This window comes from Struthio camelus, chromosome 21 (assembly GCF_040807025.1).
Source record: "Struthio camelus isolate bStrCam1 chromosome 21, bStrCam1.hap1, whole genome shotgun sequence".
NCBI classification, from domain to species: Eukaryota; Metazoa; Chordata; class Aves; order Struthioniformes; family Struthionidae; genus Struthio; species Struthio camelus.
Window position 1 is genome coordinate 13,927,321 of NC_090962.1, and position 26,328 is coordinate 13,953,648.

Below are 26,328 nucleotides of genomic sequence, written 5' to 3' on the forward strand. Positions count from 1 at the left end.
AGAGCTGGATCTTGGCTCCCTAGGCCCCTTCGCACTGCTCTAGAGGGCTCCGCACCACTCTTTGGCTCTTCCTTGCTGCCCAGAGCTGTCCCTTGCTCGTGCCGAGCCCTCAGGAAAGGTCTAGGTGGCCCAGACCCCCTCCAGAGGTCTTCCTTTTCCCCCAGAGTCTCCTTTTGTCCTGGCACACGCCTTGAGGGTCCGCTCTGGTGCCCTCGGGACTACTCTGGCAGGTTTCCCTGTGCCCCGGAGCTGTCTTCGGCCCCCCCACAGCTCTTAGCACTGCTCTCTCCACCTCAGAGCCCCTGGGGAGACCTTTGGCGTGCCCCAGAGCTGTCTTTTGGCTCTCCAGACCCCTTAGGCACTGTCTAGGTGGCCCAGACCCCTCCTCAGCTCCTCCCCCTTCCCCAGAATGGGGTTTTGGGCCATGTAAACCCTTGAGGGCCCCCTCTGGTGCCCTCGGGACTACTCTGGCAGGTTTCCCTGTGCCCCAGAGCTGTCTTCGGCCCCCCCACAGCTCTTAGCAGTGTTCTATCCATCTCAGAGCCCCTGCGGAGACCTTTGGCGTGCCCCAGAGCTGTCTTTTGGCTCTCCGGACCCCTTAGGCACTGTCTAGGTGGCCCAGACGCCGTCCTCAGCTCCTCCTCCTTCCCCAGAGTTGTCTTTTGGCTAGGCACACGCCTTGAGGGCCCCCTCTGGGGCCCTCGGCACTACTCTGGCAGGTGTCCCTGTGCCCCAGAGCTGGATCTTGGCTCCCTAGGCCCCTTCGCACTGCTCTAGAGCGCTCCGCAGCACTCTTTGGCTCTTCCTTGCTAGCCAGAGATGTCTCTTGCTCGTGCTGAGCCCTCAGGAACGGTCTAGGTGGCCCAGACCCCCTCCTGAGCTCCTCCTCCTTCCCCAGAGTCTCTTTGTGGCCATGCAGAGCCCTTAGAAGCCCTCTCGTGACTTCTGAACTACAATTGCAGTACTCGTTGTGCCCCAGAGCTGTTTTTTGGCCCCCCAGATCCCTTAGGCACTGTCTAGGTGGCCCAGATCCCCTCCTGAGCTCCTCCTCCTTCCCCAGAGTGGTCTTTTAGCTAGGCACACGCCTTGAGGGCCCCCTCTGGTGCCCTCGGGACTACTCTGGCAGGTTTCCCTGTGCCCCAGAGCTGTCTTTGGGCCCCCCACAGCTCTTAGCAGTGTTCTATCCATCTCAGAGCCCCTGCGGAGACCTTTGGCGTGCCCCACAGCACTCTTTTGGCCCTCCGGACCCCTTAGGCACTGTCTAGGTGGCCCAGACCCCCTCCTCAGCTCCTCCTCCTTCCCTAGAGTGGGGTTTTGGGTCATGTAAACCCTTGAGGGCCCCCTCTGGTGCCCTTGGGACTACTCTGGCAGGTTTCCCTCTGCCCCAGAGCTGTGTAGGTGCCCCCCACAGCTCTTAGCACTGCTCTATCCAGCTCAGAGCCCCTGGGGAGACCACAGCACTGTTTTGGCCCTCTGGACCCCTTAGGCACTGTCTAGGTGGCCCAGACGCCGTCCTCAGCTCCTCCTCCTTCCCCAGAGTTGTCTTTTGGCTAGGCACACGCCTTGAGGGCCCCCTCTGGTGCCCTCGGGACTACTGTGGCAGGTTTCCCTGTGCCCAGAGCTGGATCTTGGCTCCCTAGGCCCCTTCGCACTGCTCTAGAGGGCTCCGCACCACTCTTTGGCTCTTCCTTGCTGCCCAGAGCTGTCCCTTGCTCGTGCCGAGCCCTCAGGAAAGGTCTAGGTGGTCCAGATCCCCTCCAGAGGTCTTCCTTTTCCCCCAGAGTCTCCTTTTGTCCTGGCACATGCCTTGAGGGTCCCCTCTGGTGCCCTCGGGACTACTCTGGCAGGTTTCCCTGTGCCCCAGAGCTGTCTTCGGGCCCCCCAGAACTCTTAGCACTGCTGTCTCCACCTCAGAGCCCCTGCGGAGACCTTTGGCGTGCCCCACAGCACTCTTTTGGCCCTCCGGACCCCTTAGGCACTGTCTAGGTGGCCCAGACCCCCTCCTCAGCTCCTCCTCCTTCCCCAGAGTGGTCTTTTGGCTAGGCACACGCCTTGAGGGCCCCCTCTGCTGCCCTCGGGACTACTCTGGCAGGTTTCCCTCTGCCCCAGAGCTGGATCTTGGCTCCCTAGGCCCCTTCGCAACTCTCTAGAGCACCCCGCAACACTCTTTGCCTCCTCCTTGCTAGCCAGAGCTGTCTCTTGCTCGTGCTGAGCCCTCAGGAACGGTCTAGGTGGCCCAGAGCCCCTCCTCAGCTCCTCCTCCTTCCCCAGAGTGGTCTTTTGGCTAGGCACACGCCTTGAGGGCCCCCTCTGCTGCCCTCGGGACTACTCTGGCAGGTTTCCCTGTGCCCCAGAGCTGTCTTCGGCCCCCCCACAGCTCTTAGCAGTGTTCTATCCATCTCAGAGCCCCTGGGGAGACCTTTGGGGTGCCCCAGAGCTGTCTTTTGGCTCTCCGGACCCCTTAGGCACTGTCTAGGTGGCCCAGACCCCTTCCTCAGCTCCTCCTCCTTCCCCAGAGTGGTCTTTTGGCTAGGCACACGCCTTGAGGGCCCCCTCTGCTGCCCTCGGGACTACTCTGGCAGGTTTCCCTGTGCCCCAGAGCTGTCTTCGGCCCCCCCACAGCTCTTAGCAGTGTTCTATCCATCTCAGAGCCCCTGCGGAGACCTTTGGCGTGCCCCAGAGCTGTCTTTTGGCTCTCCGGACCCCTTAGGCACTGTCTAGGTGGCCCAGACGCCGTCCTCAGCTCCTCCTCCTTCCCCAGAGTTGTCTTTTGGCTAGGCACACGCCTTGAGGGCCCCCTCTGGTGCCCTCGGCACTACTCTGGCAGGTGTCCCTCTGCCCCAGAGCTGGATCTTGGCTCCCTAGGCCCCTTCGCACTGCTCTAGAGCGCTCCGCAGCACTCTTTGGCTCTTCCTTGCTAGCCAGAGCTGGCTCTTGCTCGTGCTGAGCCCTCAGGAACGGTCTAGGTGGCCCAGACCCCCTCCTGAGCTCCTCCTCCTTCCCCAGAGTCTCTTTGTGGCCATGCAGAGCCCTTAGAAGCCCTCTCGTGACTTCTGAACTACAATTGCAGTACTCGTTGTGCCCCAGAGCTGTTTTTTGGCCCCCCAGATCCCTTAGGCACTGTCTAGGTGGCCCAGATCCCCTCCTGAGCTCCTCCTCCTTCCCCAGAGTGGTCTTTTAGCTAGGCACACGCCTTGAGGGCCCCCTCTGGTGCCCTCGGGACTACTCTGGCAGGTTTCCCTCTGCCCCAGAGCTGTCTTTGGGCCCCCCACAGCTCTTAGCACTGCTTTATCCACCTCAGAGCCCCTGGGGAGACCTTTGGCGTGCCCCACAGCACTCTTTTGGCCCTCCAGACCCCTTAGGCACTGTCTAGGTGGCCCAGACCCCCTCCTCAGCTCCTCCTCCTTCCCTAGAGTGGGGTTTTGGGTCATGTAAACCCTTGAGGGCCCCCTCTGGTGCCCTTGGGACTACTCTGGCAGGTTTCCCTCTGCCCCAGAGCTGTGTAGGTGCCCCCCACAGCTCTTAGCACTGCTCTCTCCACCTCAGAGCCCCTGGGGAGACCACAGCACTGTTTTGGCCCTCTGGACCCCTTAGGCACTGTCTAGGTGGCCCAGACGCCGTCCTCAGCTCCTCCTCCTTCCCCAGAGTTGTCTTTTGGCTAAGCACACGCCTTGAGGGCCCCCTCTGGCGCCCTCGGGACTACTGTGGCAGGTGTCCCTGTGCCCCAGAGCTGGATCTTGGCTCCCTAGGCCCCTTCGCACTGCTCTAGAGGGCTCCGCACCACTCTTTGGCTCTTCCTTGCTGCCCAGAGCTGTCCCTTGCTCGTGCCGAGCCCTCAGGAAAGGTCTAGGTGGCCCAGACCCCCTCCAGAGGTCTTCCTTTTCCCCCAGAGTCTCCTTTTGTCCTGGCACACGCCTTGAGGGTCCGCTCTGGTGCCCTCGGGACTACTCTGGCAGGTTTCCCTGTGCCCCGGAGCTGTCTTCGGCCCCCCCACAGCTCTTAGCACTGCTCTCTCCACCTCAGAGCCCCTGGGGAGACCTTTGGCGTGCCCCAGAGCTGTCTTTTGGCTCTCCAGACCCCTTAGGCACTGTCTAGGTGGCCCAGACCCCTCCTCAGCTCCTCCCCCTTCCCCAGAATGGGGTTTTGGGCCATGTAAACCCTTGAGGGCCCCCTCTGGGGCCCTTGGGACTACTCTGGCAGGTTTCCCTGTGCCCAGAGCTGGATCTTGGCTCCCTAGGCCCCTTCGCACTGCTCTAGAGTACTCCACAGCACTCTCTGGCTCTTCCTTGCTAGCCAGAGCTGGCTCTTGCTCGTGCTGAGCCCTCAGGAACGGTCTAGGTGGCCCAGACCCCCTCCTGAGCTCCTCCTCCTTCCCCAGAGTCTCTTTGTGGCCATGCAGAGCCCTTAGAAGCCCTCTCGTGACTTCTGAACTACAATTGCAGTACTCGTTGTGCCCCAGAGCTGTTTTTTGGCCCCCCAGATCCCTTAGGCACTGTCTAGGTGGCCCAGATCCCCTCCTGAGCTCCTCCTCCTTCCCCAGAGTGGTCTTTTAGCTAGGCACACGCCTTGAGGGCCCCCTCTGGTGCCCTCGGGACTACTCTGGCAGGTTTCCCTGTGCCCCAGAGCTGTCTTCGGGCCCCCCAGAACTCTTAGCACTGCTTTATCCACCTCAGAGCCCCTGGGGAGACCTTTGGCGTGCCCCACAGCACTCTTTTGGCCCTCCGGACCCCTTAGGCACTGTCTAGGTGGCCCAGACCCCCTCCTCAGCTCCTCCTCCTTCCCTAGAGTGGGGTTTTGGGTCATGTACACTCTTGAGGGCCCCCTCTGGTGCCCTCGGGACTACTCTGGCAGGTTTCCCTGTGCCCCAGAGCTGTCTTCGGGGCCCACAGAGCTCTTAGCACTGCTCTCTCCACCTCAGAGCCCCTGGGGAGACCTTTGGGGTGCCCCAGAGCTGTCTTTTGGCTCTCCGGACCCCTTAGGCACTGTCTAGGTGGCCCAGAGCCCCTCCTCAGCTCCTCCTCCTTCCCCAGAGTGGTCTTTTGGCTAGGCACACGCCTTGAGGGCCCCCTCTGCTGCCCTCGGGACTACTCTGGCAGGTTTCCCTCTGCCCCAGAGCTGGATCTTGGCTCCCTAGGCCCCTTCGCAACTCTCTAGAGCACCCCGCAACACTCTTTGCCTCCTCCTTGCTAGCCAGAGCTGTCTCTTGCTCGTGCTGAGCCCTCAGGAACGGTCTAGGTGGCCCAGAGCCCCTCCTCAGCTCCTCCTCCTTCCCCAGAGTGGTCTTTTGGTAGGCACACGCCTTGAGGGCCCCCTCTGCTGCCCTCGGGACTACTCTGGCAGGTTTCCCTGTGCCCCAGAGCTGTCTTCGGCCCCCCCACAGCTCTTAGCAGTGTTCTATCCATCTCAGAGCCCCTGGGGAGACCTTTGGGGTGCCCCAGAGCTGTCTTTTGGCTCTCCGGACCCCTTAGGCACTGTCTAGGTGGCCCAGACCCCTTCCTCAGCTCCTCCTCCTTCCCCAGAGTGGTCTTTTGGCTAGGCACACGCCTTGAGGGCCCCCTCTGGTGCCCTCGGGACTACTCTGGCAGGTGTCCCTGTGCCCCAGAGCTGGATCTTGGCTCCCTAGGCCCCTTCGCACTGCTCTAGAGCGCTCCGCAGCACTCTTTGGCTCTTCCTTGCTAGCCAGAGCTGTCTCTTGCTCGTGCTGAGCCCTTAGGAACGGTCTAGGTGGCCCAGACCCCCTCCTGAGCTCCTCCTCCTTCCCCAGAGTCTCTTTGTGGCCATGCAGAGCCCTTAGAAGCCCTCTCGTGACTTCTGAACTACAATTGCAGTACTCGTTGTGCCCCAGAGCTGTTTTTTGGCCCCCCAGATCCCTTAGGCACTATCTAGGTGGCCCGGATCCCCTCCTAAGCTCCTCTTCCTTCCCCAGAGTTGTCTTTTGGCTAGGCACACGCCTTGAGGGCCCCCTCTGGTGCCCTCGGGACTACTCTGGCAGGTTTCCCTGTGCCCCAGAGCTGGATCTTGGCTCCCTAGGCCCCTTCGCACCACTCTAGAGCGCTCCGCACCACTCTCTGGCTTCTCCTTGCTAGCCAGAGCTGTCCCTTGCTCGTGCTGAGCCCTCGGGAAAGGTCTAGGTGGCCCAGACCCCCTCCAGAGGTCTTCCTTCTCCCCCAGAGTTGCCTTTTGGCTAGGCACACGCCTTGAGGGCCCCCTCTGGTGCCCTCGGGACTACTCTGGCAGGTTTCCCTGTGCCCCAGAACTGTCTTTGGGCCCCCCACAGCTCTTAGCAGTGTTCTATCCATCTCAGAGCCCCTGCGGAGACCTTTGGCGTGCCCCACAGCACTCTTTTGGCCCTCCGGACCCCTTAGGCACTGTCTAGGTGGCCCAGACCCCCTCCTCAGCTCCTCCTCCTTCCCTAGAGTGGGGTTTTGGGTCATGTAAACCCTTGAGGGCCCCCTCTGGTGCCCTTGGGACTACTCTGGCAGGTTTCCCTCTGCCCCAGAGCTGTGTAGGTGCCCCCCACAGCTCTTAGCACTGCTCTCTCCACCTCAGAGCCCCTGGGGAGACCACAGCACTGTTTTGGCCCTCTGGACCCCTTAGGCACTGTCTAGGTGGCCCAGACGCCGTCCTCAGCTCCTCCTCCTTCCCCAGAGTTGTCTTTTGGCTAGGCACACGCCTTGAGGGCCCCCTCTGGTGCCCTCGGGACTACTGTGGCAGGTGTCCCTGTGCCCCAGAGCTGGATCTTGGCTCCCTAGGCCCCTTCGCACTGCTCTAGAGGGCTCCGCACCACTCTTTGGCTCTTCCTTGCTGCCCAGAGCTGTCCCTTGCTCGTGCCGAGCCCTCAGGAAAGGTCTAGGTGGTCCAGATCCCCTCCAGAGGTCTTCCTTTTCCCCCAGAGTCTCCTTTTGTCCTGGCACATGCCTTGAGGGTCCCCTCTGGTGCCCTCGGGACTACTCTGGCAGGTTTCCCTGTGCCCCAGAGCTGTCTTCGGGCCCCCCACAACTCTTAGCACTGCTGTCTCCACCTCAGAGCCCCTGGGCAGACTTTTGGGGTGCCCCACAGCACTCTTTTGGCCCTCCGGACCCCTTAGGCACTGTCTAGGTGGCCCAGACCCCCTCCTCAGCTCCTCCTCCTTCCCTAGAGTGGGGTTTTGGGTCATGTAAACCCTTGAGGGCCCCCTCTGGTGCCCTTGGGACTACTCTGGCAGGTTTCCCTCTGCCCCAGAGCTGTGTAGGTGCCCCCCACAGCTCTTAGCACTGCTCTCTCCACCTCAGAGCCCCTGGGGAGACCTTTGGGGTGCCCCAGAGCTGTGTTGGGGCCCCCCATAGCTCTTAGCACTGCTCTATCCACCTCAGAGCCCCTGCGGAGACCTTTGGCGTGCCCAAGAGCTGTCTTTTGGCTCTCCGGACCCCTTAGGCACTGTCTAGGTGGCCCAGACCCCCTCCTCAGCTCCTCCTCCTTCCCCAGAGTGGTCTTTTGGCTAGGCACACGCCTTGAGGGCCCCCTCTGGTGCCCTCTGGACTACTCTGGCAGGTTTCCCTCTGCCCCAGAGCTGGATCTTGGCTCCCTAGGCCCCTTCGCAACTCTCTAGAGCACCCCGCAACACTCTTTGCCTCCTCCTTGCTAGCCAGAGCTGTCTCTTGCTCGTGCTGAGCCCTCAGGAACGGTCTAGGTGGCCCAGAGCCCCTCCTCAGCTCCTCCTCCTTCCCCAGAGTGGTCTTTTGGCTAGGCACACGCCTTGAGGGCCCCCTCTGCTGCCCTCGGGACTACTCTGGCAGGTTTCCCTGTGCCCCAGAGCTGTCTTCGGCCCCCCCACAGCTCTTAGCAGTGTTCTATCCATCTCAGAGCCCCTGGGGAGACCTTTGGCGTGCCCCAGAGCTGTCTTTTGGCTCTCCGGACCCCTTAGGCACTGTCTAGGTGGCCCAGACCCCTTCCTCAGCTCCTCCTCCTTCCCCAGAGTGGTCTTTTGGCTAGGCACACGCCTTGAGGGCCCCCTCTGGTGCCCTCGGGACTACTCTGGCAGGTTTCCCTGTGCCCCAGAGCTGGATCTTGGCTCCCTAGGCCCCTTCGCACCACTCTAGAGCGCTCCGCACCACTCTCTGGCTCCTCCTTGCTAGCCAGAGCTGTCCCTTGCTCGTGCTGAGCCCTCGGGAAAGGTCTAGGTGGCCCAGACCCCCTCCAGAGGTCTTCCTTCTCCCCCAGAGTTGCCTTTTGGCTAGGCACACGCCTTGAGGGCCCCCTCTGGTGCCCTCGGGACTACTCTGGCAGGTTTCCCTGTGCCCCAGAACTGTCTTCGGCCCCCCCACAGCTCTTAGCACTGCTCTCTCCACCTCAGAGCCCCTGCGGAGACCTTTGGGGTGCCCCAGAGCTGTCTTTTGGCCCCCCAGACCCCTTAGGCACTGTCTAGGTGGCCCAGATCCCCTCCTGAGCTCCTCCTCCTTCCCCAGAGTGGTCTTTTAGCTAGGCACACGCCTTGAGGGCCCCCTCTGGTGCCCTCGGGACTACTCTGGCAGGTTTCCCTGTGCCCCAGAGCTGTCTTCGGGCCCCCCAGAACTCTTAGCACTGCTTTATCCACCTCAGAGCCCCTGCAGAGACCTTTGGCGTGCCCCACAGCACTCTTTTGGCCCTCCGGACCCCTTAGGCACTGTCTAGGTGGCCCAGACCCCCTCCTCAGCTCCTCCTCCTTCCCTAGAGTGGGGTTTTGGGTCATGTAAACCCTTGAGGGCCCCCTCTGGTGCCCTTGGGACTACTCTGGCAGGTTTCCCTCTGCCCCAGAGCTGTGTAGGTGCCCCCCACAGCTCTTAGCACTGCTCTATCCAGCTCAGAGCCCCTGGGGAGACCACAGCACTGTTTTGGCCCTCTGGACCCCTTAGGCACTGTCTAGGTGGCCCAGACGCCGTCCTCAGCTCCTCCTCCTTCCCCAGAGTTGTCTTTTGGCTAGGCACACGCCTTGAGGGCCCCCTCTGGCGCCCTCGGGACTACTGTGGCAGGTGTCCCTGTGCCCCAGAGCTGGATCTTGGCTCCCTAGGCCCCTTCGCACTGCTCTAGAGGGCTCCGCACCACTCTTTGGCTCTTCCTTGCTGCCCAGAGCTGTCCCTTGCTCGTGCCGAGCCCTCAGGAAAGGTCTAGGTGGCCCAGACCCCCTCCAGAGGTCTTCCTTTTCCCCCAGAGTCTCCTTTTGTCCTGGCACACGCCTTGAGGGTCCCCTCTGGTGCCCTCGGGACTACTCTGGCAGGTTTCCCTGTGCCCCAGAACTGTCTTCGGCCCCCCCACAGCTCTTAGCACTGCTCTCTCCACCTCAGAGCCCCTGGGGAGACCTTTGGGGTGCCCCAGAGCTGTCTTTTGGCCCCCCAGACCCCTTAGGCACTGTCTAGGTGGCCCAGACCCCTCCTCAGCTCCTCCCCCTTCCCCAGAATGGGGTTTTGGGCCATGTAAACCCTTGAGGGCCCCCTCTGGGGCCCTCGGCACTACTCTGGCAGGTTTCCCTGTGCCCAGAGCTGGATCTTGGCTCCCTAGGCCCCTTCGCACTGCTCTAGAGTACTCCACAGCACTCTCTGGCTCTTCCTTGCTAGCCAGAGCTGGCTCTTGCTCGTGCTGAGCCCTCAGGAACGGTCTAGGTGGCCCAGACCCCCTCCTGAGCTCCTCCTCCTTCCCCAGAGTCTCTTTGTGGCCATGCAGAGCCCTTAGAAGCCCTCTCGTGACTTCTGAACTACAATTGCAGTACTCGTTGTGCTCCAGAGCTGTTTTTTGGCCCCCCAGATCCCTTAGGCACTGTCTAGGTGGCCCAGATCCCCTCCTGAGCTCCTCCTCCTTCCCCAGAGTGGTCTTTTAGCTAGGCACACGCCTTGAGGGCCCCCTCTGGTGCCCTCGGGACTACTTTGGCAGGTTTCCCTGTGCCCCAGAGCTGTCTTCGGGGCCCACAGAGCTCTTAGCACTGCTCTCTCCACCTCAGAGCCCCTGGGGAGACCTTTGGGGTGCCCCAGAGCTGTCTTTTGGCCCTCCAGACCCCTTAGGCACTGTCTAGGTGGCCCAGAGCCCCTCCTCAGCTCCTCCTCCTTCCCCAGAGTGGTCTTTTGGCTAGGCACACGCCTTGAGGGCCCCCTCTGGTGCCCTCGGGACTACTCTGGCAGGTTTCCCTGTGCCCCAGAGCTGTCTTCGGGCCCCCCAGAACTCTTAGCACTGCTCTCTCCACCTCAGAGCCCCTGGGGAGACCTTTGGGGTGCCCCAGAGCTGTCTTTTGGCTCTCCAGACCCCTTAGGCACTGTCTAGGTGGCCCAGACCCCTTCCTCAGCTCCTCCCCCTTCCCCAGAATGGGGTTTTGGGCCATGTAAACCCTTGAGGGCCCCCCTCTGGGGCCCTTGGCACTACTCTGGCAGGTTTCCCTGTGCCCAGAGCTGGATCTTGGCTCCCTAGGCCCCTTCGCACTGCTCTAGAGTACTCCACAGCACTCTCTGGCTCTTCCTTGCTAGCCAGAGCTGGCTCTTGCTCGTGCTGAGCCCTCAGGAACGGTCTAGGTGGCCCAGACCCCCTCCTGAGCTCCTCCTCCTTCCCCAGAGTCTCTTTGTGGCCATGCAGAGCCCTTAGAAGCCCTCTCGTGACTTCTGAACTACAATTGCAGTACTCGTTGTTACCCAGAGCTGTTTTTTGGCCCCCCAGATCCCTTAGGCACTGTCTAGGTGGCCCAGATCCCCTCCTGAGCTCCTCCTCCTTCCCCAGAGTGGTCTTTTAGCTAGGCACACGCCTTGAGGGCCCCCTCTGGTGCCCTCGGGACTACTCTGGCAGGTTTCCCTGTGCCCCAGAGCTGTCTTCGGGCCCCCCAGAACTCTTAGCACTGCTCTCTCCACCTCAGAGCCCCTGGGGAGACCTTTGGCGTGCCCCACAGCACTCTTTTGGCCCCCCAGACCCCTTAGGCACTGTCTAGGTGGCCCAGACCCCTCCTCAGCTCCTCCTCCTTCCCCAGAATGGGGTTTTGGGTCATGTAAACCCTTGAGGGCCCCCTCTGGTGCCCTCGGGACTACTCTGGCAGGTTTCCCTGTGCCCCAGAGCTGTCTTCGGGGCCCACAGAGCTCTTAGCACTGCTCTCTCCACCTCAGAGCCCCTGGGGAGACCTTTGGGGTGCCCCAGAGCTGTGTTGGGGCCCCCCATAGCTCTTAGCACTGCTCTATCCACCTCAGAGCCCCTGCGGAGACCTTTGGCGTGCCCCAGAGCTGTCTTTTGGCTCTCCGGACCCCTTAGGCACTGTCTAGGTGGCCCAGACCCCCTCCTCAGCTCCTCCTCCTTCCCCAGAGTGGTCTTTTGGCTAGGCACACGCCTTGAGGGCCCCCTCTGGTGCCCTCGGGACTACTCTGGCAGGTTTCCCTGTGCCCCAGAGCTGTCTTCGGCCCCCCCACAGCTCTTAGCAGTGTTCTATCCATCTCAGAGCCCCTGCGGAGACCTTTGGCGTGCCCCAGAGCTGTCTTTTGGCTCTCCGGACCCCTTAGGCACTGTCTAGGTGGCCCAGACGCCGTCCTCAGCTCCTCCTCCTTCCCCAGAGTTGTCTTTTGGCTAGGCACACGCCTTGAGGGCCCCCTCTGGCGCCCTCGGCACTACTCTGGCAGGTGTCCCTGTGCCCCAGAGCTGGATCTTGGCTCCCTAGGCCCCTTCGCACTGCTCTAGAGCGCTCCGCAGCACTCTTTGGCTCTTCCTTGCTAGCCAGAGATGTCTCTTGCTCGTGCTGAGCCCTCAGGAACGGTCTAGGTGGCCCAGACCCCCTCCTGAGCTCCTCCTCCTTCCCCAGAGTCTCTTTGTGGCCATGCAGAGCCCTTAGAAGCCCTCTCGTGACTTCTGAACTACAATAGCAGTACTCGTTGTGCCCCAGAGCTGTTTTTTGGCCCCCCAGATCCCTTAGGCACTGTCTAGGTGGCCCAGATCCCCTCCTGAGCTCCTCCTCCTTCCCCAGAGTGGTCTTTTAGCTAGGCACACGCCTTGAGGGCCCCCTCTGGTGCCCTCGGGACTACTCTGGCAGGTTTCCCTGTGCCCCAGAGCTGTCTTCGGGCCCCCCAGAACTCTTAGCACTGCTTTATCCACCTCAGAGCCCCTGGGGAGACCTTTGGCGTGCCCCACAGCACTCTTTTGGCCCTCCGGACCCCTTAGGCACTGTCTAGGTGGCCCAGACCCCCTCCTCAGCTCCTCCTCCTTCCCTAGAGTGGGGTTTTGGGTCATGTACACTCTTGAGGGCCCCCTCTGGTGCCCTCGGGACTACTCTGGCAGGTTTCCCTGTGCCCCAGAGCTGTCTTCGGGGCCCACAGAGCTCTTAGCACTGCTCTCTCCACCTCAGAGCCCCTGGGGAGACCTTTGGCGTGCCCCAGAGCTGTCTTTTGGCTCTCCGGACCCCTTAGGCACTGTCTAGGTGGCCCAGAGCCCCTCCTCAGCTCCTCCTCCTTCCCCAGAGTGGTCTTTTGGCTAGGCACACGCCTTGAGGGCCCCCTCTGCTGCCCTCGGGACTACTCTGGCAGGTTTCCCTCTGCCCCAGAGCTGGATCTTGGCTCCCTAGGCCCCTTCGCAACTCTCTAGAGCACCCCGCAACACTCTTTGCCTCCTCCTTGCTAGCCAGAGCTGTCTCTTGCTCGTGCTGAGCCCTCAGGAACGGTCTAGGTGGCCCAGAGCCCCTCCTCAGCTCCTCCTCCTTCCCCAGAGTGGTCTTTTGGTAGGCACACGCCTTGAGGGCCCCCTCTGCTGCCCTCGGGACTACTCTGGCAGGTTTCCCTGTGCCCCAGAGCTGTCTTCGGCCCCCCCACAGCTCTTAGCAGTGTTCTATCCATCTCAGAGCCCCTGGGGAGACCTTTGGGGTGCCCCAGAGCTGTCTTTTGGCTCTCCGGACCCCTTAGGCACTGTCTAGGTGGCCCAGACCCCTTCCTCAGCTCCTCCTCCTTCCCCAGAGTGGTCTTTTGGCTAGGCACACGCCTTGAGGGCCCCCTCTGGCGCCCTCGGGACTACTCTGGCAGGTGTCCCTGTGCCCCAGAGCTGGATCTTGGCTCCCTAGGCCCCTTCGCACTGCTCTAGAGCGCTCCGCAGCACTCTTTGGCTCTTCCTTGCTAGCCAGAGCTGTCTCTTGCTCGTGCTGAGCCCTTAGGAACGGTCTAGGTGGCCCAGACCCCCTCCTGAGCTCCTCCTCCTTCCCCAGAGTCTCTTTGTGGCCATGCAGAGCCCTTAGAAGCCCTCTCGTGACTTCTGAACTACAATTGCAGTACTCGTTGTGCCCCAGAGCTGTTTTTTGGCCCCCCAGATCCCTTAGGCACTATCTAGGTGGCCCGGATCCCCTCCTAAGCTCCTCTTCCTTCCCCAGAGTTGTCTTTTGGCTAGGCACATGGCTTGAGGGCCCCCTCTGGTGCCCTCGGGACTACTTTGGCAGGTTTCCCTGTGCCCCAGAGCTGGATCTTGGCTCCCTAGGCCCCTTCGCACCACTCTAGAGCGCTCCGCACCACTCTCTGGCTCCTCCTTGCTAGCCAGAGCTGTCCCTTGCTCGTGCTGAGCCCTCGGGAAAGGTCTAGGTGGCCCAGACCCCCTCCAGAGGTCTTCCTTCTCCCCCAGAGTTGCCTTTTGGCTAGGCACACGCCTTGAGGGCCCCCTCTGGTGCCCTCGGGACTACTCTGGCAGGTTTCCCTGTGCCCCAGAACTGTCTTCGGCCCCCCCACAGCTCTTAGCACTGCTCTCTCCACCTCAGAGCCCCTGCGGAGACCTTTGGGGTGCCCCAGAGCTGTCTTTTGGCCCCCCAGACCCCTTAGGCACTGTCTAGGTGGCCCAGATCCCCTCCTCAGCTCCTCCTCCTTCCCCAGAGTGGTCTTTTAGCTAGGCACACGCCTTGAGGGCCCCCTCTGCTGCCCTCGGGACTACTCTGGCAGGTTTCCCTGTGCCCCAGAGCTGTCTTTGGGCCCCCCACAGCTCTTAGCAGTGTTCTATCCATCTCAGAGCCCCTGCGGAGACCTTTGGCGTGCCCCACAGCACTCTTTTGGCCCTCCAGACCCCTTAGGCACTGTCTAGGTGGCCCAGACCCCCTCCTCAGCTCCTCCTCCTTCCCTAGAGTGGGGTTTTGGGTCATGTAAACCCTTGAGGGCCCCCTCTGGTGCCCTTGGGACTACTCTGGCAGGTTTCCCTCTGCCCCAGAGCTGTGTAGGTGCCCCCCACAGCTCTTAGCACTGCTCTCTCCAGCTCAGAGCCCCTGGGGAGACCACAGCACTGTTTTGGCCCTCCGGACCCCTTAGGCACTGTCTAGGTGGCCCAGACGCCGTCCTCAGCTCCTCCTCCTTCCCCAGAGTTGTCTTTTGGCTAGGCACACGCCTTGAGGGCCCCCTCTGGTGCCCTCGGGACTACTGTGGCAGGTGTCCCTGTGCCCCAGAGCTGGATCTTGGCTCCCTAGGCCCCTTCGCACTGCTCTAGAGGGCTCCGCACCACTCTTTGGCTCTTCCTTGCTGCCCAGAGCTGTCCCTTGCTCGTGCCGAGCCCTCAGGAAAGGTCTAGGTGGTCCAGATCCCCTCCAGAGGTCTTCCTTTTCCCCCAGAGTCTCCTTTTGTCCTGGCACATGCCTTGAGGGTCCCCTCTGCTGCCCTCGGGACTACTCTGGCAGGTTTCCCTGTGCCCCAGAGCTGTCTTCGGGCCCCCCAGAACTCTTAGCACTGCTGTCTCCACCTCAGAGCCCCTGGGGAGACCTTTGGCGTGCCCCACAGCACTCTTTTGGCCCCCCAGACCCCTTAGGCACTGTCTAGGTGGCCCAGACCCCCTCCTCAGCTCCTCCTCCTTCCCTAGAGTGGGGTTTTGGGTCATGTAAACCCTTGAGGGCCCCCTCTGGTGCCCTTGGGACTACTCTGGCAGGTTTCCCTCTGCCCCAGAGCTGTGTAGGTGCCCCCCACAGCTCTTAGCACTGCTGTCTCCACCTCAGAGCCCCTGCGGAGACCTTTGGGGTGCCCCAGAGCTGTGTTGGGGCCCCCCATAGCTCTTAGCACTGCTCTATCCACCTCAGAGCCCCTGCGGAGACCTTTGGCGTGCCCAAGAGCTGTCTTTTGGCTCTCCGGACCCCTTAGGCACTGTCTAGGTGGCCCAGACCCCCTCCTCAGCTCCTCCTCCTTCCCCAGAGTGGTCTTTTGGCTAGGCACACGCCTTGAGGGCCCCCTCTGGTGCCCTCGGGACTACTCTGGCAGGTTTCCCTCTGCCCCAGAGCTGGATCTTGGCTCCCTAGGCCCCTTTGCAACTCTCTAGAGCACCCCGCAACACTCTTTGCCTCCTCCTTGCTAGCCAGAGCTGGCTCTTGCTCGTGCTGAGCCCTCAGGAACGGTCTAGGTGGCCCAGAGCCCCTCCTCAGCTCCTCCTCCTTCCCCAGAGTGGTCTTTTGGCTAGGCACACGCCTTGAGGGCCCCCTCTGCTGCCCTCGGGACTACTCTGGCAGGTTTCCCTGTGCCCCAGAGCTGTCTTCGGCCCCCCCACAGCTCTTAGCAGTGTTCTATCCATCTCAGAGCCCCTGCGGAGACCTTTGGCGTGCCCCAGAGCTGTCTTTTGGCTCTCCGGACCCCTTAGGCACTGTCTAGGTGGCCCAGACCCCTTCCTCAGCTCCTCCTCCTTCCCCAGAGTGGTCTTTTGGCTAGGCACACGCCTTGAGGGCCCCCTCTGGTGCCCTCGGGACTACTCTGGCAGGTTTCCCTCTGCCCCAGAGCTGGATCTTGGCTCCCTAGGCCCCTTCGCACCACTCTAGAGCGCTCCGCACCACTCTCTGGCTCCTCCTTGCTAGCCAGAGCTGTCCCTTGCTCGTGCTGAGCCCTCGGGAAAGGTCTAGGTGGCCCAGACCCCCTCCAGAGGTCTTCCTTCTCCCCCAGAGTTGCCTTTTGGCTAGGCACACGCCTTGAGGGCCCCCTCTGGTGCCCTCGGGACTACTCTGGCAGGTTTCCCTGTGCCCCAGAACTGTCTTCGGCCCCCCCACAGCTCTTAGCACTGCTCTCTCCACCTCAGAGCCCCTGCGGAGACCTTTGGGGTGCCCCAGAGCTGTCTTTTGGCCCCCCAGACCCCTTAGGCACTGTCTAGGTGGCCCAGATCCCCTCCTGAGCTCCTCCTCCTTCCCCAGAGTGGTCTTTTAGCTAGGCACACGCCTTGAGGGCCCCCTCTGGTGCCCTCGGGACTACTCTGGCAGGTTTCCCTGTGCCCCAGAGCTGTCTTCGGGCCCCCCAGAACTCTTAGCACTGCTTTATCCACCTCAGAGCCCCTGCAGAGACCTTTGGCGTGCCCCACAGCACTCTTTTGGCCCTCCGGACCCCTTAGGCACTGTCTAGGTGGCCCAGACCCCCTCCTCAGCTCCTCCTCCTTCCCTAGAGTGGGGTTTTGGGTCATGTAAACCCTTGAGGGCCCCCTCTGGTGCCCTTGGGACTACTCTGGCAGGTTTCCCTCTGCCCCAGAGCTGTGTAGGTGCCCCCCACAGCTCTTAGCACTGCTCTATCCAGCTCAGAGCCCCTGGGGAGACCACAGCACTGTTTTGGCCCTCTGGACCCCTTAGGCACTGTCTAGGTGGCCCAGACGCCGTCCTCAGCTCCTCCTCCTTCCCCAGAGTTGTCTTTTGGCTAGGCACACGCCTTGAGGGCCCCCTCTGGTGCCCTCGGCACTACTCTGGCAGGTGTCCCTGTGCCCCAGAGCTGGATCTTGGCTCCCTAGGCCCCTTCGCACTGCTCTAGAGGGCTCCGCACCACTCTTTGGCTCTTCCTTGCTGCCCAGAGCTGTCCCTTGCTCGTGCCGAGCCCTCAGGAAAGGTCTAGGTGGCCCAGACCCCCTCCAGAGGTCTTCCTTTTCCCCCAGAGTCTCCTTTTGTCCTGGCACACGCCTTGAGGGTCCCCTCTGGTGCCCTCGGGACTACTCTGGCAGGTTTCCCTGTGCCCCAGAACTGTCTTCGGCCCCCCCACAGCTCTTAGCACTGCTCTCTCCACCTCAGAGCCCCTGGGGAGACCTTTGGCGTGCCCCAGAGCTGTCTTTTGGCTCTCCAGACCCCTTAGGCACTGTCTAGGTGGCCCAGACCCCTCCTCAGCTCCTCCCCCTTCCCCAGAATGGGGTTTTGGGCCATGTAAACCCTTGAGGGCCCCCTCTGGGGCCCTCGGCACTACTCTGGCAGGTTTCCCTGTGCCCAGAGCTGGATCTTGGCTCCCTAGGCCCCTTCGCACTGCTCTAGAGTACTCCACACCACTCTCTGGCTCTTCCTTGCTAGCCAGAGCTGGCTCTTGCTCGTGCTGAGCCCTCAGGAACGGTCTAGGTGGCCCAGACCCCCTCCTGAGCTCCTCCTCCTTCCCCAGAGTCTCTTTGTGGCCATGCAGAGCCCTTAGAAGCCCTCTCGTGACTTCTGAACTACAATTGCAGTACTCGTTGTGCTCCAGAGCTGTTTTTTGGCTCCCCAGATCCCTTAGGCACTGTCTAGGTGGCCCAGATCCCCTCCTGAGCTCCTCCTCCTTCCCCAGAGTGGTCTTTTAGCTAGGCACACGCCTTGAGGGCCCCCTCTGCTGCCCTCGGGACTACTCTGGCAGGTTTCCCTCTGCCCCAGAGCTGTCTTCGGGCCCCCCAGAACTCTTAGCACTGCTCTCTCCACCTCAGAGCCCCTGGGGAGACCTTTGGCGTGCCCCACAGCACTCTTTTGGCCCCCCAGACCCCTTAGGCACTGTCTAGGTGGCCCAGACCCCTCCTCAGCTCCTCCTCCTTCCCCAGAGTGGTCTTTTGGCTAGGCACACGCCTTGAGGGCCCCCTCTGGTGCCCTCGGGACTACTCTGGCAGGTTTCCCTGTGCCCCAGAGCTGTGTTGGGGCCCCCCAGAACTCTTAGCACTGCTCTCTCCACCTCAGAGCCCCTGGGGAGACCTTTGGGGTGCCCCAGAGCTGTCTTTTGGCTCTCCAGACCCCTTAGGCACTGTCTAGGTGGCCCAGACCCCTTCCTCAGCTCCTCCTCCTTCCCTAGAGTGGGGTTTTGGGCCATGTAAACCCTTAAGGGCCCCCCTCTGGGGCCCTTGGCACTACTCTGGCAGGTTTCCCTGTGCCCAGAGCTGGATCTTGGCTCCCTAGGCCCCTTCGCACTGCTCTAGAGTACTCCACAGCACTCTCTGGCTCTTCCTTGCTAGCCAGAGCTGGCTCTTGCTCGTGCTGAGCCCTCAGGAACGGTCTAGGTGGCCCAGACCCCCTCCTGAGCTCCTCCTCCTTCCCCAGAGTCTCTTTGTGGCCATGCAGAGCCCTTAGAAGCCCTCTCGTGACTTCTGAACTACAATTGCAGTACTCGTTGTTACCCAGAGCTGTTTTTTGGCCCCCCAGATCCCTTAGGCACTGTCTAGGTGGCCCAGATCCCCTCCTGAGCTCCTCCTCCTTCCCCAGAGTGGTCTTTTAGCTAGGCACACGCCTTGAGGGCCCCCTCTGGTGCCCTCGGGACTACTTTGGCAGGTTTCCCTGTGCCCCAGAGCTGTCTTTGGGCCCCCCAGAACTCTTAGCACTGCTTTATCCACCTCAGAGCCCCTGCAGAGACCTTTGGCGTGCCCCACAGCACTCTTTTGGCCCTCCGGACCCCTTAGGCACTGTCTAGGTGGCCCAGACCCCCTCCTCAGCTCCTCCTCCTTCCCTAGAGTGGGGTTTTGGGTCATGTAAACCCTTGAGGGCCCCCTCTGGTGCCCTTGGGACTACTCTGGCAGGTTTCCCTCTGCCCCAGAGCTGTGTAGGTGCCCCCCACAGCTCTTAGCACTGCTCTATCCAGCTCAGAGCCCCTGGGGAGACCACAGCACTGTTTTGGCCCTCTGGACCCCTTAGGCACTGTCTAGGTGGCCCAGATGCCGTCCTCAGCTCCTCCTCCTTCCCCAGAGTTGTCTTTTGGCTAGGCACACGCCTTGAGGGCCCCCTCTGGTGCCCTCGGCACTACTCTGGCAGGTGTCCCTGTGCCCCAGAGCTGGATCTTGGCTCCCTAGGCCCCTTCGCACTGCTCTAGAGGGCTCCGCACCACTCTTTGGCTCTTCCTTGCTGCCCAGAGCTGTCCCTTGCTCGTGCCGAGCCCTCAGGAAAGGTCTAGGTGGCCCAGACCCCCTCCAGAGGTCTTCCTTTTCCCCCAGAGTCTCCTTTTGTCCTGGCACACGCCTTGAGGGTCCCCTCTGGTGCCCTCGGGACTACTCTGGCAGGTTTCCCTGTGCCCCAGAACTGTCTTCGGCCCCCCCACAGCTCTTAGCACTGCTCTCTCCACCTCAGAGCCCCTGGGGAGACCTTTGGCGTGCCCCAGAGCTGTCTTTTGGCTCTCCAGACCCCTTAGGCACTGTCTAGGTGGCCCAGACCCCTCCTCAGCTCCTCCCCCTTCCCCAGAATGGGGTTTTGGGCCATGTAAACCCTTGAGGGCCCCCTCTGGGGCCCTCGGCACTACTCTGGCAGGTTTCCCTGTGCCCAGAGCTGGATCTTGGCTCCCTAGGCCCCTTCGCACTGCTCTAGAGTACTCCACAGCACTCTCTGGCTCTTCCTTGCTAGCCAGAGCTGGCTCTTGCTCGTGCTGAGCCCTCAGGAACGGTCTAGGTGGCCCAGACCCCCTCCTGAGCTCCTCCTCCTTCCCCAGAGTCTCTTTGTGGCCATGCAGAGCCCTTAGAAGCCCTCTCGTGACTTCTGAACTACAATTGCAGTACTCGTTGTGCCCCAGAGCTGTTTTTTGGCCCCCCAGATCCCTTAGGCACTGTCTAGGTGGCCCAGATCCCCTCCTGAGCTCCTCCTCCTTCCCCAGAGTGGTCTTTTAGCTAGGCACACGCCTTGAGGGCCCCCTCTGCTGCCCTCGGGACTACTTTGGCAGGTTTCCCTGTGCCCCAGAGCTGTCTTCGGGGCCCACAGAGCTCTTAGCACTGCTCTCTCCACCTCAGAGCCCCTGGGGAGACCTTTGGGGTGCCCCAGAGGTGTCTTTTTGCCCTCCAGACCCCTTAGGCACTGTCTAGGTGGCCCAGAGCCCCTCCTCAGCTCCTCCTCCTTCCCCAGAGTGGTCTTTTGGCTAGGCACACGCCTTGAGGGCCCCCTCTGGTGCCCTCGGGACTACTCTGGCAGGTTTCCCTGTGCCCCAGAGCTGTCTTCGGGCCCCCCAGAACTCTTAGCACTGCTCTCTCCACCTCAGAGCCCCTGGGGAGACCTTTGGGGTGCCCCAGAGCTGTCTTTTGGCTCTCCAGACCCCTTAGGCACTGTCTAGGTGGCCCAGACCCCTTCCTCAGCTCCTCCTCCTTCCCTAGAGTGGGGTTTTGGGCCATGTAAACCCTTAAGGGCCCCCCTCTGGGGCCCTTGGCACTACTCTGGCAGGTTTCCCTGTGCCCAGAGCTGGATCTTGGCTCCCTAGGCCCCTTCGCACTGCTCTAGAGTACTCCACAGCACTCTCTGGCTCTTCCTTGCTAGCCAGAGCTGGCTCTTGCTCGTGCTGAGCCCTCAGGAACGGTCTAGGTGGCCCAGACCCCCTCCTGAGCTCCTCCTCCTTCCCCAGAGTCTCTTTGTGGCCATGCAGAGCCCTTAGAAGCCCTCTCGTGACTTCTGAACTACAATTGCAGTACTCGTTGTTACCCAGAGCTGTTTTTTGGCCCCCCAGATCCCTTAGGCACTGTCTAGGTGGCCCAGATCCCCTCCTCAGCTCCTCCTCCTTCCCCAGAGTGGTCTTTTAGCTAGGCACACGCCTTGAGGGCCCCCTCTGGTGCCCTCGGGACTACTTTGGCAGGTTTCCCTGTGCCCCAGAGCTGTCTTCGGGCCCCCCAGAACTCTTAGCACTGCTCTCTCCACCTCAGAGCCCCTGGGGAGACCTTTGGCGTGCCCCACAGCACTCTTTTGGCCCCCCAGACCCCTTAGGCACTGTCTAGGTGGCCCAGACCCCTCCTCAGCTCCTCCTCCTTCCCCAGAATGGGGTTTTGGGTCATGTAAACCCTTGAGGGCCCCCTCTGGTGCCCTCGGGACTACTCTGGCAGGTTTCCCTGTGCCCCAGAGCTGTCTTCGGGGCCCACAGAGCTCTTAGCACTGCTCTCTCCACCTCAGAGCCCCTGGGGAGACCTTTGGGGTGCCCCAGAGCTGTGTTGGGGCCCCCCATAGCTCTTAGCACTGCTCTATCCACCTCAGAGCCCCTGCGGAGACCTTTGGCGTGCCCCAGAGCTGTCTTTTGGCTCTCCGGACCCCTTAGGCACTGTCTAGGTGGCCCAGACCCCCTCCTCAGCTCCTCCTCCTTCCCCAGAGTGGTCTTTTGGCTAGGCACACGCCTTGAGGGCCCCCTCTGGTGCCCTCGGGACTACTCTGGCAGGTTTCCCTGTGCCCCAGAGCTGTCTTCGGCCCCCCCACAGCTCTTAGCAGTGTTCTATCCATCTCAGAGCCCCTGCGGAGACCTTTGGCGTGCCCAAGAGCTGTCTTTTGGCTCTCCGGACCCCTTAGGCACTGTCTAGGTGGCCCAGACGCCGTCCTCAGCTCCTCCTCCTTCCCCAGAGTTGTCTTTTGGCTAGGCACACGCCTTGAGGGCCCCCTCTGGGGCCCTCGGCACTACTCTGGCAGGTGTCCCTGTGCCCCAGAGCTGGATCTTGGCTCCCTAGGCCCCTTCGCACTGCTCTAGAGCGCTCCGCAGCACTCTTTGGCTCTTCCTTGCTAGCCAGAGATGTCTCTTGCTCGTGCTGAGCCCTCAGGAACGGTCTAGGTGGCCCAGACCCCCTCCTGAGCTCCTCCTCCTTCCCCAGAGTCTCTTTGTGGCCATGCAGAGCCCTTAGAAGCCCTCTCGTGACTTCTGAACTACAATTGCAGTACTCGTTGTGCCCCAGAGCTGTTTTTTGGCCCCCCAGATCCCTTAGGCACTGTCTAGGTGGCCCAGATCCCCTCCTGAGCTCCTCCTCCTTCCCCAGAGTGGTCTTTTAGCTAGGCACACGCCTTGAGGGCCCCCTCTGGTGCCCTCGGGACTACTCTGGCAGGTTTCCCTGTGCCCCAGAGCTGTCTTTGGGCCCCCCACAGCTCTTAGCAGTGTTCTATCCATCTCAGAGCCCCTGCGGAGACCTTTGGCGTGCCCCACAGCACTCTTTTGGCCCTCCGGACCCCTTAGGCACTGTCTAGGTGGCCCAGACCCCCTCCTCAGCTCCTCCTCCTTCCCTAGAGTGGGGTTTTGGGTCATGTAAACCCTTGAGGGCCCCCTCTGGTGCCCTTGGGACTACTCTGGCAGGTTTCCCTCTGCCCCAGAGCTGTGTAGGTGCCCCCCACAGCTCTTAGCACTGCTCTCTCCAGCTCAGAGCCCCTGGGGAGACCACAGCACTGTTTTGGCCCTCTGGACCCCTTAGGCACTGTCTAGGTGGCCCAGACGCCGTCCTCAGCTCCTCCTCCTTCCCCAGAGTTGTCTTTTGGCTAGGCACACGCCTTGAGGGCCCCCTCTGGTGCCCTCGGGACTACTCTGGCAGGTGTCCCTGTGCCCAGAGCTGGATCTTGGCTCCCTAGGCCCCTTCGCACTGCTCTAGAGGGCTCCGCACCACTCTTTGGCTCTTCCTTGCTGCCCAGAGCTGTCCCTTGCTCGTGCCGAGCCCTCAGGAAAGGTCTAGGTGGTCCAGATCCCCTCCAGAGGTCTTCCTTTTCCCCCAGAGTCTCCTTTTGTCCTGGCACATGCCTTGAGGGTCCCCTCTGGTGCCCTCGGGACTACTCTGGCAGGTTTCCCTGTGCCCCAGAGCTGTCTTCGGGCCCCCCAGAACTCTTAGCACTGCTGTCTCCACCTCAGAGCCCCTGGGCAGACTTTTGGGGTGCCCCACAGCACTCTTTTGGCCCTCCGGACCCCTTAGGCACTGTCTAGGTGGCCCAGACCCCCTCCTCAGCTCCTCCTCCTTCCCTAGAGTGGGGTTTTGGGTCATGTAAACCCTTGAGGGCCCCCTCTGGTGCCCTTGGGACTACTCTGGCAGGTTTCCCTCTGCCCCAGAGCTGTGTAGGTGCCCCCCACAGCTCTTAGCACTGCTCTCTCCACCTCAGAGCCCCTGGGGAGACCTTTGGGGTGCCCCAGAGCTGTGTTGGGGCCCCCCATAGCTCTTAGCACTGCTCTATCCACCTCAGAGCCCCTGCGGAGACCTTTGGCGTGCCCCAGAGCTGTCTTTTGGCTCTCCGGACCCCTTAGGCACTGTCTAGGTGGCCCAGACCCCCTCCTCAGCTCCTCCTCCTTCCCCAGAGTGGTCTTTTGGCTAGGCACACGCCTTGAGGGCCCCCTCTGCTGCCCTCGGGACTACTCTGGCAGGTTTCCCTCTGCCCCAGAGCTGGATCTTGGCTCCCTAGGCCCCTTCGCAACTCTCTAGAGCACCCCGCAACACTCTTTACCTCCTCCTTGCTAGCCAGAGCTGGCTCTTGCTCGTGCTGAGCCCTCAGGAACGGTCTAGGTGGCCCAGAGCCCCTCCTCAGCTCCTCCTCCTTCCCCAGAGTGGTCTTTTGGCTAGGCACACGCCTTGAGGGCCCCCTCTGGTGCCCTCGGGACTACTCTGGCAGGTTTCCCTCTGCCCCAGAACTGTCTTCGGCCCCCCCACAGCTCTTAGCACTGCTCTCTCCACCTCAGAGCCCCTGGGGAGACCTTTGGCGTGCCCCAGAGCTGTCTTTTGGCCCCCCAGACCCCTTAGGCACTGTCTAGGTGGCCCAGATCCCCTCCTCAGCTCCTCCTCCTTCCCCAGAGTGGTCTTTTAGCTAGGCACACGCCTTGAGGGCCCCTTCTGGTGCCCTCGGGACTACTCTGGCAGGTTTCCCTGTGCCCCAGAGCTGTCTTTGGGCCCCCCACAGCTCTTAGCAGTGTTCTATCCATCTCAGAGCCCCTGCGGAGACCTTTGGCGTGCCCCACAGCACTCTTTTGGCCCTCCGGACCCCTTAGGCACTGTCTAGGTGGCCCAGACCCCCTCCTCAGCTCCTCCTCCTTCCCTAGAGTGGGGTTTTGGGTCATGTAAACCCTTGAGGGCCCCCTCTGGTGCCCTTGGGACTACTCTGGCAGGTTTCCCTCTGCCCCAGAGCTGTGTAGGTGCCCCCCACAGCTCTTAGCACTGCTCTATCCAGCTCAGAGCCCCTGGGGAGACCACAGCACTGTTTTGGCCCTCTGGACCCCTTAGGCACTGTCTAGGTGGCCCAGACGCCGTCCTCAGCTCCTCCTCCTTCCCCAGAGTTGTCTTTTGGCTAGGCACACGCCTTGAGGGCCCCCTCTGGTGCCCTCGGGACTACTGTGGCAGGTGTCCCTGTGCCCCAGAGCTGGATCTTGGCTCCCTAGGCCCCTTCGCACTGCTCTAGAGGGCTCCGCACCACTCTTTGGCTCTTCCTTGCTGCCCAGAGCTGTCCCTTGCTCGTGCCGAGCCCTCAGGAAAGGTCTAGGTGGCCCAGACCCCCTCCAGAGGTCTTCCTTTTCCCCCAGAGTCTCCTTTTGTCCTGGCACACGCCTTGAGGGTCCGCTCTGGTGCCCTCGGGACTACTCTGGCAGGTTTCCCTGTGCCCCAGAACTGTCTTCGGCCCCCCCACAGCTCTTAGCACTGCTCTCTCCACCTCAGAGCCCCTGGGGAGACCTTTGGCGTGCCCCAGAGCTGTCTTTTGGCTCTCCAGACCCCTTAGGCACTGTCTAGGTGGCCCAGACCCCTCCTCAGCTCCTCCCCCTTCCCCAGAATGGGGTTTTGGGCCATGTAAACCCTTGAGGGCCCCCTCTGGGGCCCTCGGCACTACTCTGGCAGGTTTCCCTGTGCCCAGAGCTGGATCTTGGCTCCCTAGGCCCCTTCGCACTGCTCTAGAGTACTCCACAGCACTCTCTGGCTCTTCCTTGCTAGCCAGAGCTGGCTCTTGCTCGTGCTGAGCCCTCAGGAACGGTCTAGGTGGCCCAGACCCCCTCCTGAGCTCCTCCTCCTTCCCCAGAGTCTCTTTGTGGCCATGCAGAGCCCTTAGAAGCCCTCTCGTGACTTCTGAACTACAATTGCAGTACTCGTTGTGCCCCAGAGCTGTTTTTTGGCCCCCCAGATCCCTTAGGCACTGTCTAGGTGGCCCAGATCCCCTCCTGAGCTCCTCCTCCTTCCCCAGAGTGGTCTTTTAGCTAGGCACACGCCTTGAGGGCCCCCTCTGGTGCCCTCGGGACTACTTTGGCAGGTTTCCCTGTGCCCCAGAGCTGTCTTTGGGCCCCCCAGAACTCTTAGCACTGCTTTATCCACCTCAGAGCCCCTGGGGAGACCTTTGGCGTGCCCCACAGCACTCTTTAGGCCCCCCAGACCCCTTAGGCACTGTCTAGGTGGCCCAGACCCCTCCTCAGCTCCTCCTCCTTCCCCAGAATGGGGTTTTGGGTCATGTAAACCCTTGAGGGCCCCCTCTGGTGCCCTCGGCACTACTCTGGCAGGTTTCCCTGTGCCCCAGAGCTGTCTTCGGGGCCCACAGAGCTCTTAGCACTGCTCTCTCCACCTCAGAGCCCCTGGGGAGACCTTTGGGGTGCCCCAGAGGTGTCTTTTTGCCCTCCAGACCCCTTAGGCACTGTCTAGGTGGCCCAGACCCCTCCTCAGCTCCTCCTCCTTCCCCAGAGTGGTCTTTTGGCTAGGCACACGCCTTGAGGGCCCCCTCTGGTGCCCTCGGGACTACTCTGGCAGGTTTCCCTGTGCCCCAGAGCTGTCTTCGGCCCCCCCACAGCTCTTAGCACTGCTCTCTCCACCTCAGAGCCCCTGGGGAGACCTTTGGGGTGCCCCAGAGCTGTCTTTTGGCTCTCCAGACCCCTTAGGCACTGTCTAGGTGGCCCAGACCCCTTCCTCAGCTCCTCCTCCTTCCCTAGAGTGGGGTTTTGGGCCATGTAAACCCTTAAGGGCCCCCCTCTGGGGCCCTTGGCACTACTCTGGCAGGTTTCCCTGTGCCCAGAGCTGGATCTTGGCTCCCTAGGCCCCTTCGCACTGCTCTAGAGTACTCCACAGCACTCTCTGGCTCTTCCTTGCTAGCCAGAGCTGGCTCTTGCTCGTGCTGAGCCCTCAGGAACGGTCTAGGTGGCCCAGACCCCCTCCTGAGCTCCTCCTCCTTCCCCAGAGTCTCTTTGTGGCCATGCAGAGCCCTTAGAAGCCCTCTCGTGACTTCTGAACTACAATTGCAGTACTCGTTGTTACCCAGAGCTGTTTTTTGGCCCCCCAGATCCCTTAGGCACTGTCTAGGTGGCCCAGATCCCCTCCTGAGCTCCTCCTCCTTCCCCAGAGTGGTCTTTTAGCTAGGCACACGCCTTGAGGGCCCCCTCTGGTGCCCTCGGGACTACTTTGGCAGGTTTCCCTGTGCCCCAGAGCTGTCTTCGGGCCCCCCAGAACTCTTAGCACTGCTCTCTCCACCTCAGAGCCCCTGGGGAGACCTTTGGCGTGCCCCACAGCACTCTTTTGGCCCCCCAGACCCCT